Genomic DNA, 13,448 nt, shown 5'->3' on the forward strand with positions numbered 1-13,448 from the left:
AGTGCAACAAGATTACTCACCTAAGGCAAAACCTTCTAAAAAGTCATTCTGAAATTTACAGTTGGAAGAAGCTTTAGAGGTCATCTGATTTACCTCCTTACCTGCTGTATAAATTCCTCTACGGCATCTCTTAAGTTTTATTAACCGCTTTCCGCCTAAACACCTGCAATGACATGGAATGCACTTAAATACCCATTTAGGTAGTAACCTTTCTAGGACTTTTTACATAGCCCCGCAGTTATCTATAATCTTCTAGGAACGTTCCCTTCAGCATGGTAGCCAAGTAACCATTTATTTCCAGCTATAATTATTTGAGATTCCTTTATTTTTATACAAAAGTGCTATGTTGGGTACTACAGAGAGAGTATAGGATTGAGTGATACAGACTAGAATCCTGGGTTAGCTTTAAGGACATTTCAGTCTAATGGAGGAATGTAAACACAACACACACACACACACACACACACTGCCTGGGAGGAATAATCAGGGAAATTTCAGCAAAGAGATTGTTCGTGAGCTTGGCCTTAAATTGTGAGTAGAATTCGGAAAGACTTTTCCAGAATGGCCTAGAATATAAGCAAAGTTCTATCACATGGGAAAATAATTCAATAGGATTCAGGTCTCTTGCTTAAGGACCCTACTTCCCAGAAGGCAACAGTGGGGAACTTTCCATTAAAGGACTTGCTTTGGGAATTTAGATTATTGTACTCTTTGATTTTTCAAAGATGATGTTAGTAGTTCTCTTTTTCAACAGAACGTTCCTACTAAACCATATTTCCTGTCCCTGGAATAATCTTCTACTGAACAGAAGAAAGGAAGTAAATAGAGTTCCAGAAAGCAATCTTAAACCATACCCACTTTGAAAAAAATATCCGAAGGAGATATTTTTAAAGGTACTTTTATTCAGAAAATTTTAAAAAGGAATGAGCAAAAAGGCAAACAACCCAGATTTTGTCATATAGAACACAAATGCTCTCTAAGAGAGAAAACCTTGGCATACCGGAACAGCAGAGGTCTGAAGTCTGAGATTTTTTGATTTGTATTTCCTGGTTGTGCTATACGGGTTACTCCCTTCCTGAATGTAAGCTCCCTTGTTCCTCTCCCCCTACCCTGGGCTCGACTAGACCCAGATCTGCTCTGTCTCTCTGGGTTTGCTTACCAGGCACAGAGGAGGCATATAGTTCAGTGGCTAAACCACAGGATAGAATGCAGCCTCTTCCACCACTGACTCACAAGATGACAGGGCCAGCTCACTTCCCCTTCTGACGTTTCTGTTCCTTTGTGTATAGTGGAGCCCTAGCAATCCTCAGCACCTTTCTTCATTCCACAGAAATAAACAAGTATATTTGTGAGTGTGCTTTGAGACAGGGATCAAAAGAGATTAGTTCTTGTTCCCTGCAGGCAAAGCACAGAATCACTTTCCCTCCTATTACTGTTGCACCAAAAATACCCATGGGATATTTCATCAGGGATAAATAGTGGCTTTTTTCAATGTTGGCTTGTTTATTACAGGGTAAGAACAAAATCTTGGGCTAACCAAGTTACATCCCCATGTTGACTCACTTCCTTACCTTCCTCCTCGCTGCTAGAACACCAGGGTCAGTTGCTTATTTTACCTTCCCTTGGTGTTTCATCCTTGCATTTATTGCACAGGATTGAGTCTTATTCTTCTGCAGATACAGAGGTGCATTGCTTTATGCTACAGGCTGTCTATAGGGTGAGTTTTGTGGATATCAAATATTTGCAAACAAGTCAAATTTCTCCCCCAACTGAAATCATTATCTCAGAAGAGTTTTTTGTTTTGAGTTGACTTCTCAGCGTGATAAAGTGGAAAGAGCATCAAAATAAGAAATAGAAGATTAAGCTTCCTATTCTGGCTATGCCCCTAATTTGCCATGTGACTTTGGGCAAATGACACTCTGAAGTCCCACTAGTCTATGCCCTGGGCATGTGGGGCCTCAATTTTGTCATCTCTAATATTTTGGATTCAGATTAGATGATGTTTATGGTCCAGTTATGGAATTCTTTAAACAATCCCAGTAATCCACGATACCATTACTTTAAATACCTTATTTTTAGCCTTTCCTTAAGGAATTTGTAGTAATAATTACCAACTCTTGAGAATTAATGTGAAAGATGAATATATGAAGGTTAAACGGCAGTAATACATTTTATAAGCAGGTTTCCAATTTATAATTATAACTGGTCTTTTCTAGCAAAGTATTTGACCATATATTTTCAGCAGTTTGATAAATATTCTACACATTCTGGACCCACCCTGTTTAGCTTTCGAGTCTTCAGACACACTTCTTAGTGAGTTTTACAGCTGTGGCTTTAGATATCATCTGTTGTTGTTTTTTCTTAATTTTCAGATTTTTTTTCAATTTTATTTATTTTTTGTCTGCGTTGGGTCTTTGTTGCTACACACAGGCTTTCTCTAGTTGCGGCGAGCAGGGGCTACTCTTCGTTGCGGTGCGCGGGCTTCTCATTGCGGTGGCTTCTCTTGTTGCGGAGCACAGGCTCCAGGCACTCAGGCTTCAGTAGTTGCAGCACGCGGGCCCTAGAGTGCATGGGCTTCAGTAGTTGTGGCGCACGGGCTTAGTTGCTCCGTGGCATGTGGGATGTTCCTGGGCCAGGGATCGAACCTGTGTCCCGTGCATTGGCAGGTGGATTCTTAACCACTGCGCCACCAGGGAAGTCCTGATACCATCTACTGTTGACTCTAATAAATTTATATATTTAGCCCAGACTTCTCTCCTAAACCCCAGACTCATATTCTGCAGTCTGTGACATCTCCATTTGGATTTCTAGTAGATGTCTCAAACTCAGCGGGTCCAACATGGAATGCCTGATCTCCACTGCCTCCCAAACTGCTTCCCCCATTGCTCTCCCCATCTCCGTGCACCGCAACTCAGACCTTCCACTTGCTCACGCCGGAAGCTTGGTCGTCATCCTTACTGCCTCTCTTGCTCTCACCATCCACTTAATGCCACCTAATTGGTCTCCCTGCTTTCTGCCCTCATTCTTTTATGAATCATTTCCCAAACAACAGTCAGAGCGAGCCCTATAAAAATGAAGTCAGAAATCCTGTCTGACCGAACCTCCTTAATTGATCTGAGTTAGTCATTGATTCCTGATCACTCAGAGCACAAGCCAAAACTCAGGGCCCTTGTAACCTCGTCATTTTTATCTCTGCTCCTCTCCCTTTTGCTCACGCTGCCCTTGCCACATTGATCTCCTTGCTCTCCTGGGTCTTGCCAAACATGGTCATTCCTGAGGCCTTTGCATTTGCTGTTCCCTGTCCTACAGTGTTCTTCCTGTAGATATCCACATGACTCATTCCCTTGCCTCCTGCTGGTTTTTGTTCAAATGTCATATTCCTACTGCGTTCTCCCCTGAACAGCTTCCTGCCCTCCTATGCCCTGCCCCTGGTATGCCCTAACATCTTTCTCTTTTTTTCCTCTATAACTCTAATCATCTAATACAGGGTTTCTTGACTTTGGCATGATGGACATTTGGGGATAATTCTTTGTTTTGGGGGATTGTCCTGGGCAGTGCAGGATGTTTAGCAACGTAGGGATATTGCTACCTTCTACCCACTAAATACTAAAAACCCACCTCCTCCTCCCCAGTGTGACAACCAGAAATATCTCCAGACGCTGCCAAATGTCTCCTGAGGGGCAAAGCCATCCCCGGTGGAGAACCATGATCTAATATGTGTTTTACCTATTTATTTGTTCATTGTTCCTCTCTTCCCCACCACCAGAATATAACCTCCAGGAGAACAGGAATTTTTTGCCTCTATCATTCACTGCTGTAATGCAAGCACCCAGAACAGAGCCTGGTGCATAGTAAGTGCTCAAGAAATACTTAATGAGTGAATAAATGAAATGGACTCCTACCTTTGTTCCTCTGAGCTCATTGCGCTCTAGTCACACAGGCCTTTTTTCTGCCTCTTGTACATCCTGAGCTCATTCTCACCTTTCTGTCTTTTTCTTTTAGCTCCTGCTCCTGTAAAGTTCTAACCACAGGTTATCACATGGTGGATCCCAGCTTTTTACTCAGGTCACTACTTAAATGTCACTTGCTCGAAGAGAGCTTCCTCCCTGATCACACTATCCAATATGACCCTCCCTTGCCTGCCAGAGTTACTCTCTACCATTTACTCTGATTTTGTTTCTTCATTACATCCATCTCCGACATGAGCTTATTTGTTTACATGGTGGGTTTCTGCCTTTCCCTCTTAAATGAATGTTTTCTGAGCACTTGAGCTTATATGTTTATTTATCATGGCAACTCCACAGTCTAGAACAGTTCCAGGCCCAAGTTTGTGTACTGATTGAACAAATAAGCTTACCTCCTAGTCGATTTCAGAGTGGAAGAGATTTCAATGGTTAGGAATTAAAGGTTGTGTCTGTCAGGGTTCAGTTGCAAAGAAGAGAATCCACTTTAGCTAGTTTAAGTGGAAAGGGCTTAATTACAGCATTAATTCTGTGGCTCACAGAATCATTGAGAAGGCTGAAGAAACAGCCTCCACATTGAGCTCTCATGGACAACTCTGAAAGCCACACAATGACTGTCCCACCAAGGGAGAGAATGCTCTTCAATCAGGAAAACTCTAGCTGAACCGGAAGCTGAGGTTCCAGCTGCTGGCTCTGAGGCCAGACCACCATTGTCAGGATCAGGCAGCTAGCATGAGAAGGAGGTCAGCACGCTTCGGACGCTGTCAAGATCAGAAAACCACCCCCAGAAACACCAGATACCACCATGCCAGTGTTGGCCGGCAGAAAGTGCAAGACAGCGAAGCTTGCCCTCCAGCGAGCTTGATCTTCCAGCTCTCGTGGCAGTACTTCTGATTAATGGAACAAATTCAAATGAGAACCGTGGCTTCTGGGAAGTCTGGGAAGATGTGGCTTTTAGCTTTCCAGTCTCTGAAGCACAGGCAGGCACATTGGAAGGAGATTAGGATGAATGTGGAGGGCCAGTTTACCATATGCAGGTGTGGTGGTAAGACAGGATAGAGAGACAAGTGATAAAAAAAAATGAATCTTCAACTTCATATCTGCAAGGCAAAAAGTTTGCCCCAAATACAAGTCAAATAGTCAAGAGTCTCTTATACACAGTACTGATGGGCAGCATTCACACAATTTCAGGAAATGATTACTTTTTCTCAAAGATGCAACAGCATATGATGAATAGTTGTCACCATTCCTAAAGATCAGTCCCAGCAAACCAAGCTCAATCAAGCCATGATCTGAGCTCTCCTGCATAGTGGAACTGTTGATACCTTGTAGCCCTACAAGAAAAGTGTGTGAGATCCGTCAGCCTGAGCACTGTTTTTCATAGCTGGTCATGTACATTTATTTCCAACTTAGGGCACTGTTCAAACTCAAGTCTTTGGAAAGGCTTAAATTGCACAGAATCTCAGATTTGTACTGGCTAAGAAAGAAATTCATTACTAGATTTCATTTTTATTATTTGAAATCTATGAAAGGTTATTTATTTGAATGAATCTATTTTCATAAAATATACTGTCTACACTTACATCAGATCACATAATGCAGTGTGGATATGTATTTTACTTAGTTCATTTTTTGCAAGGATAAAATTCACAGTCTTTTTATTCTTAACCGTATATTTGCATGCTTTTCAATATTTAAAAAGTTCATTGCAATTATAGATGCTGTTGGTTTATCTGTTTTACACACTTAAAATCTAACTTTAAATAGAATCAATATGAAATGATAATTGGGGAGCCCCTGCTCAACTAAAAATATAGAGATAGAGGAAAACCTAAACAAAATTTTAGAATGTACTTTTAAGAATGCGATTTTATCAAATTTAGGAAATGCATAACTATCTGCAACTTTTAAATTCTTCCTTTTAAGTACTTCATGCTTAAAATAGCTTAAGGATTTCTTCCATTCTTTCTCTCCAATATCCTTTGCAAAGGACTTTTTAAATAGCTGCTCTTTTTTGAGTACCTTCTGTGTGCTAGACCTGGAACATTCTCTCTTTTAATCCTCATAGCTTCCCTCTGAGGTATAGGTATTATTTCTGCTATGCCGATGCAGACGCTGAAGCTCAGAGAAATTGCTCGTAAGAGGCAGAGCTGGGGTTAGAAATTGGGATTCGACCTCAAGTCCTGTCAACTTCAGAGCTTACTCTTTCTCCTGTAACATTTAGTTATTCACTCACTCATGCATTCATTTATTCAGTTAACGCTACTCAAGGACTCCCTATGGGCTAGGCATGTACTGTTTTCTGGAATTAAAATAATGAGTCCAAAAAAGGGCACCATCCCTGCCTGTATGGAGCTGAGAATCTCTACACCCTCCAGCTGGTTGCTTATTCAGGATTTATAGATGAGGATTAACTTCCTGCAAACACAGACAAGAATGTGAAGATTGCCATTTTTTTTTAAATGTCGGAGATGGCCATTTTATAAATATTCCCATGTGAGAGAACATTAAAACTGACTACCAAACAAATGGGACCTAATGAAACTTAAAAGTTTTTGCACAGCAAAGGAAACCATAAACAAGACCAAAAGACAACCCTCAGAATGGGAGAAAATATTTGCAAATGAAGCAACTGACAAAGGATTAATCTCCAAGATTTACAAGCAGCTCATGCAGCTCAATAACAAAAAAACAAACAACCCAATCCAAAAATGGGCAGAAGACCTAAAAAGACATTTCTCCAAAGAAGATATACAGATTGCCAACACACACATGGAAGAATGCTCAACATAATTAATCATTAGAGAAATGCAAATCAAAACTACAATGAGGTATCATCTCACACCGGTCAGAATGGCCATCATCAAAAAATCTAGAAACAATAAATGCTGGAGAGGATGTGGAAAAAAGGGAACACTCTTGCACTGTTGGTGGGAATGTAAATTGATACAGCCACTATGGAGAACAGTATGGAGGTTCCTTAAAAAACTAAAAATAGAACTACCATATGACCCAGCAATCCCACTACTGGGCATATACCCTGAGAAAACCAGAATTCAAAAAGAGTCATGTACCAAAATGTTCATTGCAGCTCTATTTACAATAGCCAGGACATGGAAGCAACCTAAGTGTCCATCATCAGATGAATGGATAAAGAAGATGTGGCACATATATACAATGGAATATTACTCAGCCATAAAAAGAAATGAAATGGAGGTATTTGTAATGAGGTGGATCGAGTTAGAGTCTGTCATACAGAATGAAGTAAGTCAGAAAGAGAAAAACAAATACAATATGCTAACACATATATATGGAATCTAAGGGAAAAAAAAAAAAAAAAGGTCATGAAGAACCTAGTGGCAAGACGGGAATAAAGACACAGACCTACTAGAGAATGGACTTGAGGATATGGGGAGGGGGAGGGGTGAGATGTGACAGGATGAGAGAGTGTCATGGACATATATACACTACCAAATGTAAAATAGATAGCTAGTGGGAAGCAGCCGCATAGCACAGGGAGATCAGCTCGGTGCTTGGTGACCACCTAGAGGGGTGGGATAGGGAGGGTGGGAGGGAGGGAGACGCAAGAGGGAAGAGATATGGGAACATATGTATATGTATAACTGATTCACTTTGTTATAAAGCAGAAACTAACACACCATTGTAAAGCAATTATACTCCAATAAAGATGTTTTAAAAACAACAACAACAACAAAAACTGACTACCTGCCCTAGGTTACATGTGTTTGCTTAGAGTCCTTGATGACTTCAAGATTAATGAAGCCCAGAAATTAATTAGAGAGGCTGAAACTCAAGAAATCCCTGGTGAGGAAAATAAGGGTTATCTGATTTTTACATAAGGCAGAAGCAATGACAGAAATTGAGCTCCTGTCAGGAAGGATCAAGCATTTAAGACATAGTTTAATAATGTTTCGGGGTGCTAGTAGTTTTGGTACATTGGCCAACACTGCCAAATTCCTAAGTCAAGGTACTAACATCACCAGCCATCAACTATAAATGACAGAACCCATTATGTGTACCAGGACTTCAATGCCTGGAGGGGCCAGTAGGCTGTGTACCAGGTGTGGAGGGTCAGGTCTATTAACAGTTAGGAATATTCTTCACTTCCACACCCAAAAATATGTTTTCTCCTATTGGTAGATCTTTCATTTTTTGCCCCTTCTGTTAGAGATATAGATATAGGAACTATTTCACTTTCCACTTTACCATAGGAAAAACAACAGCCTGAGGGCATTGATGAGTATTTGGTGTTCAGCCTCACTCTGGGGGAGTCGTTTGGAGTGGCAGGGCCTGTGGGACCCTGGAAATAACATGCCTTGTCTATTGGGGCCGCAGTTATTCCGCTCCTGCTGATTGTTGCTGTGGAAGAGGGCCCAGTAGTGCCAGATATTTCATTTTTTAAAGAGAAGCCAGAAATCAGGATTTTTCTGTGAAATCATCTGATATTTAAATCTTGGCAACTAATTCAAAAATTTCAAAAAAAGAACAAAAAACTCTTGCACCAACATTTTAATACGGTGATCAATCATCTTTGGTTGGTCCAGGACCAAGGTGTTTCCTAGAGCATGAGTCTTTCAGTGCTAAAACAGAGAGAGTCCCAGGAAAACTGAAATGGTTGGCTCTTCCAGAATGTGGAGGGTAAGGAAAATATCTCTATAAGCCACAGAAAGTCTGTAGGTGGTCAGTTTGTAACCGCTGATGATTAGGACAGCAAACTAGAATAGGATTCACAGTGTCACATTTTCAAAGGAGGGGGAAGATATTTGATGAACAGAGAATGACTATGTATATCCAATTACTCACTTCTGCTCTCCCCACAGTCCACATCTGATGGCCACAGTCAGGTTAGAAACTACTGTAGTAAACTGATTGCAGTGCTATAGTGTTCTTTTTTTTCAACTGCTTATCCAAAATTTGTCCCTCCAGAGAGAGGGAGATCCAGAAGGTAAAAGAAAAGGCTGACTTCTCTGAAAGGATACAAATAATCAAAGAAAATGCTGGAAGTGTATTGGAAAGTATCTTGGGCCAGACTATTTTTATTCTACCTAAGTTTTATAACTAAAAATAAAGGTTAATTTGTCACAAGTCTTTCTTAAAAAAAATTTTTTTTTGATTTACAGAATATTATCATGGGAAAGCAACTTTAACACCATGTAGTCCAGGACTTCCAATATAAAGCTGGGGAAATTGAGGCCCAGCATCCCATAGCTAGTTAGTGGCAGAATGGTTCAACCTGCACCTGTTTGGAATGGTGTAGATGGGTGTCAATGATGTGATAAGGGAAGGCAACACGGCTCCTCTAAGATCCAGTTCTAGCAATTAGGAAAGTTTTATGGCAAAAGGAAGAATAACCATTAAAATCTAAAAACAACAGGAGTTATTTCAAACTCTGACTTTTGTTTATGAAATTAAAAGATAATGAATCACTAAATGCTCATATTGTTGAAACTCAATGCAAATTGCATAAAATGAAGGACAGTGAAATGGAAAAAGGAGAATTCTCTATCAAAAAGACTACTATATTGTATCTGGGCCATTTCATGCGCACAGTACACATTTCAAACTGAAAACCTATGATTTGCAAAACAGACAAAGAAGTTTAAAAAAAGTCTTTCCAACCATCATTATATACTGGCATAGTTTAGTTTCATTAAGTTCTAAATGCATCACTTCTTCACAAAAGAATTCTCTTTGAAGTCAGAGAATGAACTCTGTGGTGAGGATATGCCCCCAGGCCCATATGAGCAAGTAAAAACAAGGCTGATCTTTATCTTACTACATTGGCATGCTGCCCCAGCCAAAGAACTTACTGGTCTTATTTACAGTCACAAAGAGGTATCATTAGGGTCCAAAGATTCACAAATTCCTTGTTTGAATAAGTAGAATCCCCCTGGCTTCTTTTGGGGACAATATGAAATACATAGTTCATCTCTGACACCTGCTTGTATTAATTCCTAGGAATCTCACAGAGTAGAATACAGACAATGGCCCAGTAGCTTGAATGTCACACCAAAAGGCCACAAGGCCAACCTATGTTTCTTGCAGACTCTAAGAAGCTCCTACAGCCCGGAGGTCAGTGGTCACAATGTCTTTATTGTGGGTAGAGTGCATGTAGCTGTAGCCCACTTAAGCCTAAGCTTGGTGAATAGTTCAAGGTCAGAATGATCCTGGTCAGAGTGACAGGCCAACACTTGATGAGTTTATGGTTAATGACCAGACCCACAGCTGGCCCAACACTTACCATTCCCCTCCTGATTAGATCCAGGAATGCAGTGAGAAGGGCGGGGTATGTTAATTCTTGATAACCATTTGGAGGTTGATGATATAGGAAGAGGAATCAACAAAACACAATTATAAAACATTGTTTTGGTGTTCAGGCCAGACTCTCTTCCAAGATAAATCTCTAAGGGGATGATTTAGGCACTCTATTTCAGAGGCGAGTCCTAGGAGTGTTGCTGCTGTGTGTGTGTGTGTGTGTGTGTGTGTGTGTGTGTGTGTGTGTGTGTGTGTGTGTGTTTAAGCTTAAAAAAACAAATATTTATTATCATACATGATTTCTGAGGGTCAGGAATCTGGAAGTGGCTTAGCTGGGTGGTTTTCTCCTATGGTCTCTCATGAGCTTGCAGTCAAAGTGTCTGCCAGGACTGCAGTCACCTGAAGGCTAGACTGGGGCTCAAGGGTCTACTTCCAAGTTGGTGCACCATTGGCTCAAGATGGTTCATTCACATGGCAACTGGCTGGAGGCCTCAGTTCCTTCCATTTTGCCTTCAACCTGTCTGTGGGCCTGCTTGAGTGACATGACAAGACAGATAGCTTCTCTCAAAGTAAGTGGTCTAAGAGAGGAAGTAGGACTGTAATTAACGTGGTCAAGAGTGACTAACTTGCTTTAACGTGGGAAGCAGATGAGTCCATGTTGGAAGGTGTGGAAGGTGGGAGATGGCTCTGGCACTGAAACCAGGAGAAGTCTTAAATAAATGACTGTTATACATTGCTGAAAGCAGTGGTAAATTATCCTTTTTTAACATTTGGGATAGAAGGACTTGAGCACGTGTTTAGCCCAAACCTTCCATTTCAAAGATGGCAGTTGAGGGCATGAGAAGGGTAATTTTAGGTAAATATTTCAGAGTATTTGTATTTAAAAGAGTCATCTATCTTTAATTAACCTTTGTTTGTGGGTAGATTATTACAGTAGAGTATAGATAAGCCACCTCTGGACCTTCCAAGCTCATTGTGAACAAAGACAAGGTAGTGGCTGGCAACAAGGAAACCAGAAATATGATTCTTAGCAACCTTTGAGTCATGTGAATCTGAATGCAGAAAGAGATCAAGATTATAAACCTAATTCTCCCACACATGAGTGGGACAATGGATTGTTGGGAAATTATAAAGAAAGTTTCTTCTTCTGAGCCTCAAAGCTTTTAGAAAAATTAATGGAAAATCTTGAGTAACTTACTTAACCTTGCTAAGACCCATTTCCACTTCTATCAGATGAGGCTGATGATAGCAACCCTGTAGGATTATTGTGATGATTAGAAATAATCTATACTAAGTGGGTGTTCAATAAATGGTAGCTGATTTTAAAATTATTATTATTACCATCATATTTTTTCTTCAAGGCATTAAGCTCATAACCAATAGGCTAGGAGAACCTAGGAGAACTTTTATCCCTTTCGTTCTCAAAACTGCATCAAGGTATCTGAAAAGTGATGGTGGGAGAAGGGGGAGATGCTCCAGTTTACTGCAGCCTTGTGAGGTAGTGTTTCCCCTGAGACCACCTGCAGCAGAATTACCTGGTTGTTTGTAAAAAATTCAGATTCTTGGATCCTGCCACAGATCTACTGAGTCAGTATATCTGGGGTTGGAACCATGTAGTGTGCTTTTTAAACAAGCAACCCAAATGATTCTTATGCCCACTAAAATTTGAGAACCACAGCAAAAGATGTTTTGAAACCCTTATGGGGCTCACAGAAGGCAAAGCAACTGAATTGATCTTAACCAGAAGTGTCCAACTTTTTAAAAATTATGTACCCCCATCAATAAAACCTTTTGTATAATGTAATCCTAATGTTTGTATCTTTATATTTATACTTTTATTCATAAATTATTTACATGTACCACTATGCTAAATATCCTAAACATTATAAAACAAAATAGAAATTTTTTAAAAGATGGTATAAAAACTTTTTGTATAAATTTTAATATTTTCATCCCATATCCTAGTGCATCATATGGTGTATCCCTTGGGATTCATACTCCCTAACCTGGAGACCAGCAGCTAAACCAGCAGTGGTCCCTATGGTTGTGTTTATTCAATCACTTATTAAGCGAACATTTACAGTGTTCTTTCCAAATGCCAAGCCTGTTCTAGGCTCCAGGGCTCACTGTGAGTGATCATTTCCTTCTGTCATATTGAAGCACTAATAACATCACTACCTCACCGTGTCTAAACACTTTGTTATTTCCAGGTTCTCTGGGTCAGAGCGTTCAGCTCATCTCCCCCAGGCAGTAGAGTGGTGCTGCACCTAGTTCAAGGCTATATTCAAGGTCACAAATATATAACTTAACAGAATATTTGGGATTGGGGGAAAGTCCAAGACAGTCATGGTAAGCCACAAGTAAAGGGGGTAAAGCCCTCCCTGAATTAAACAGAGCACCATCTTTGGGAAGGTTGTATGGCACTGTGGAAAGAATCCTGCATTTAGTTCTGGAAGAGCTATATGTCTGGGCTTCATTCCTTACTGGCTGCATGACCTTCTGTAAATTATTTACCCATTGAGCTTCTGTTTGCTCCCTTGTAAAACAAGGATAATAACACCTTTTCTGCTTACTTAACACAATTGCTATCACAACCAAACTCTTCTCATCTTTGATAATAATCCTGTTGAATGCCAGGCTTGATCAATCAGTTGTCAAACACTATGTTTTACTGAGTGCCTGATGGATATTCCAAAGCATCACTAAGTAAGTAGAATTTCACTTTTCCTGATTTTACTAGAACAAGCAAGTTCTTATTCTTCTGAATTTAGTAACTACTCACCTTCTATCTGTCACCCTTCCACTTCCACAGAGGTTAAGAGAAGTGACTTCAAAGCCTGGCTTTGCCACTTTGACATCCCATTTCCTTAAACATAGTTCCCTCATCTGTAAAATGAGGATAATGATATTTACCCCCTAAATTATTATGAGGGTTAAATGGGATAATTTATGTAAATTTTTGGTACAATTGGAACATAGTACAAATTGAATAAATGATTGTTATTTAAATGGCAAATATGAAGAGGTACTCTTTCAACATTTTGGTAAATGCAAACTACAACTTGATACATCCATTCAGAAATGGATTTCACTTGGTGATTCTGAAAAAACAAGTGATTTGACCTTACATCTTTTATATGATTAACCTTCTTACCCTGGTTATTGAGGATGAAGTTAAAAGATTGATTTCTTTTAAGATTCAGTTGGAGA

General features: G+C 40.0%; 1 long non-coding RNA gene across 3 annotated transcripts in view; it reads right to left on the reverse strand.

Moving 5' to 3' along the window:
* The window catches only part of LOC309633471, a 59,045-nt gene that overhangs the window by 19,905 nt on the left and 25,692 nt on the right, over positions 1-13,448 (reverse strand). Inside the window, exons 3-4 of one of the 3 annotated variants that reach the window (XR_014247554.1) lie at positions 13,021-13,124; positions 7,801-7,850 (exon numbers count right to left, since the gene is read on the reverse strand). This is a non-coding gene — a long non-coding RNA (uncharacterized lncRNA). Of the gene's footprint in view, positions 1-7,800; positions 7,851-11,857; positions 13,125-13,448 lie in introns of those variants that run through there. The other 2 variants (XR_014247553.1, XR_014247555.1) reach the window with 2 other exon arrangements.

The sequence above is a fragment of the Balaenoptera borealis genome, assembly GCF_965194805.1.
Source record: "Balaenoptera borealis genome assembly, chromosome: 1".
NCBI lineage: Eukaryota > Metazoa > Chordata > Mammalia > Artiodactyla > Balaenopteridae > Balaenoptera > Balaenoptera borealis.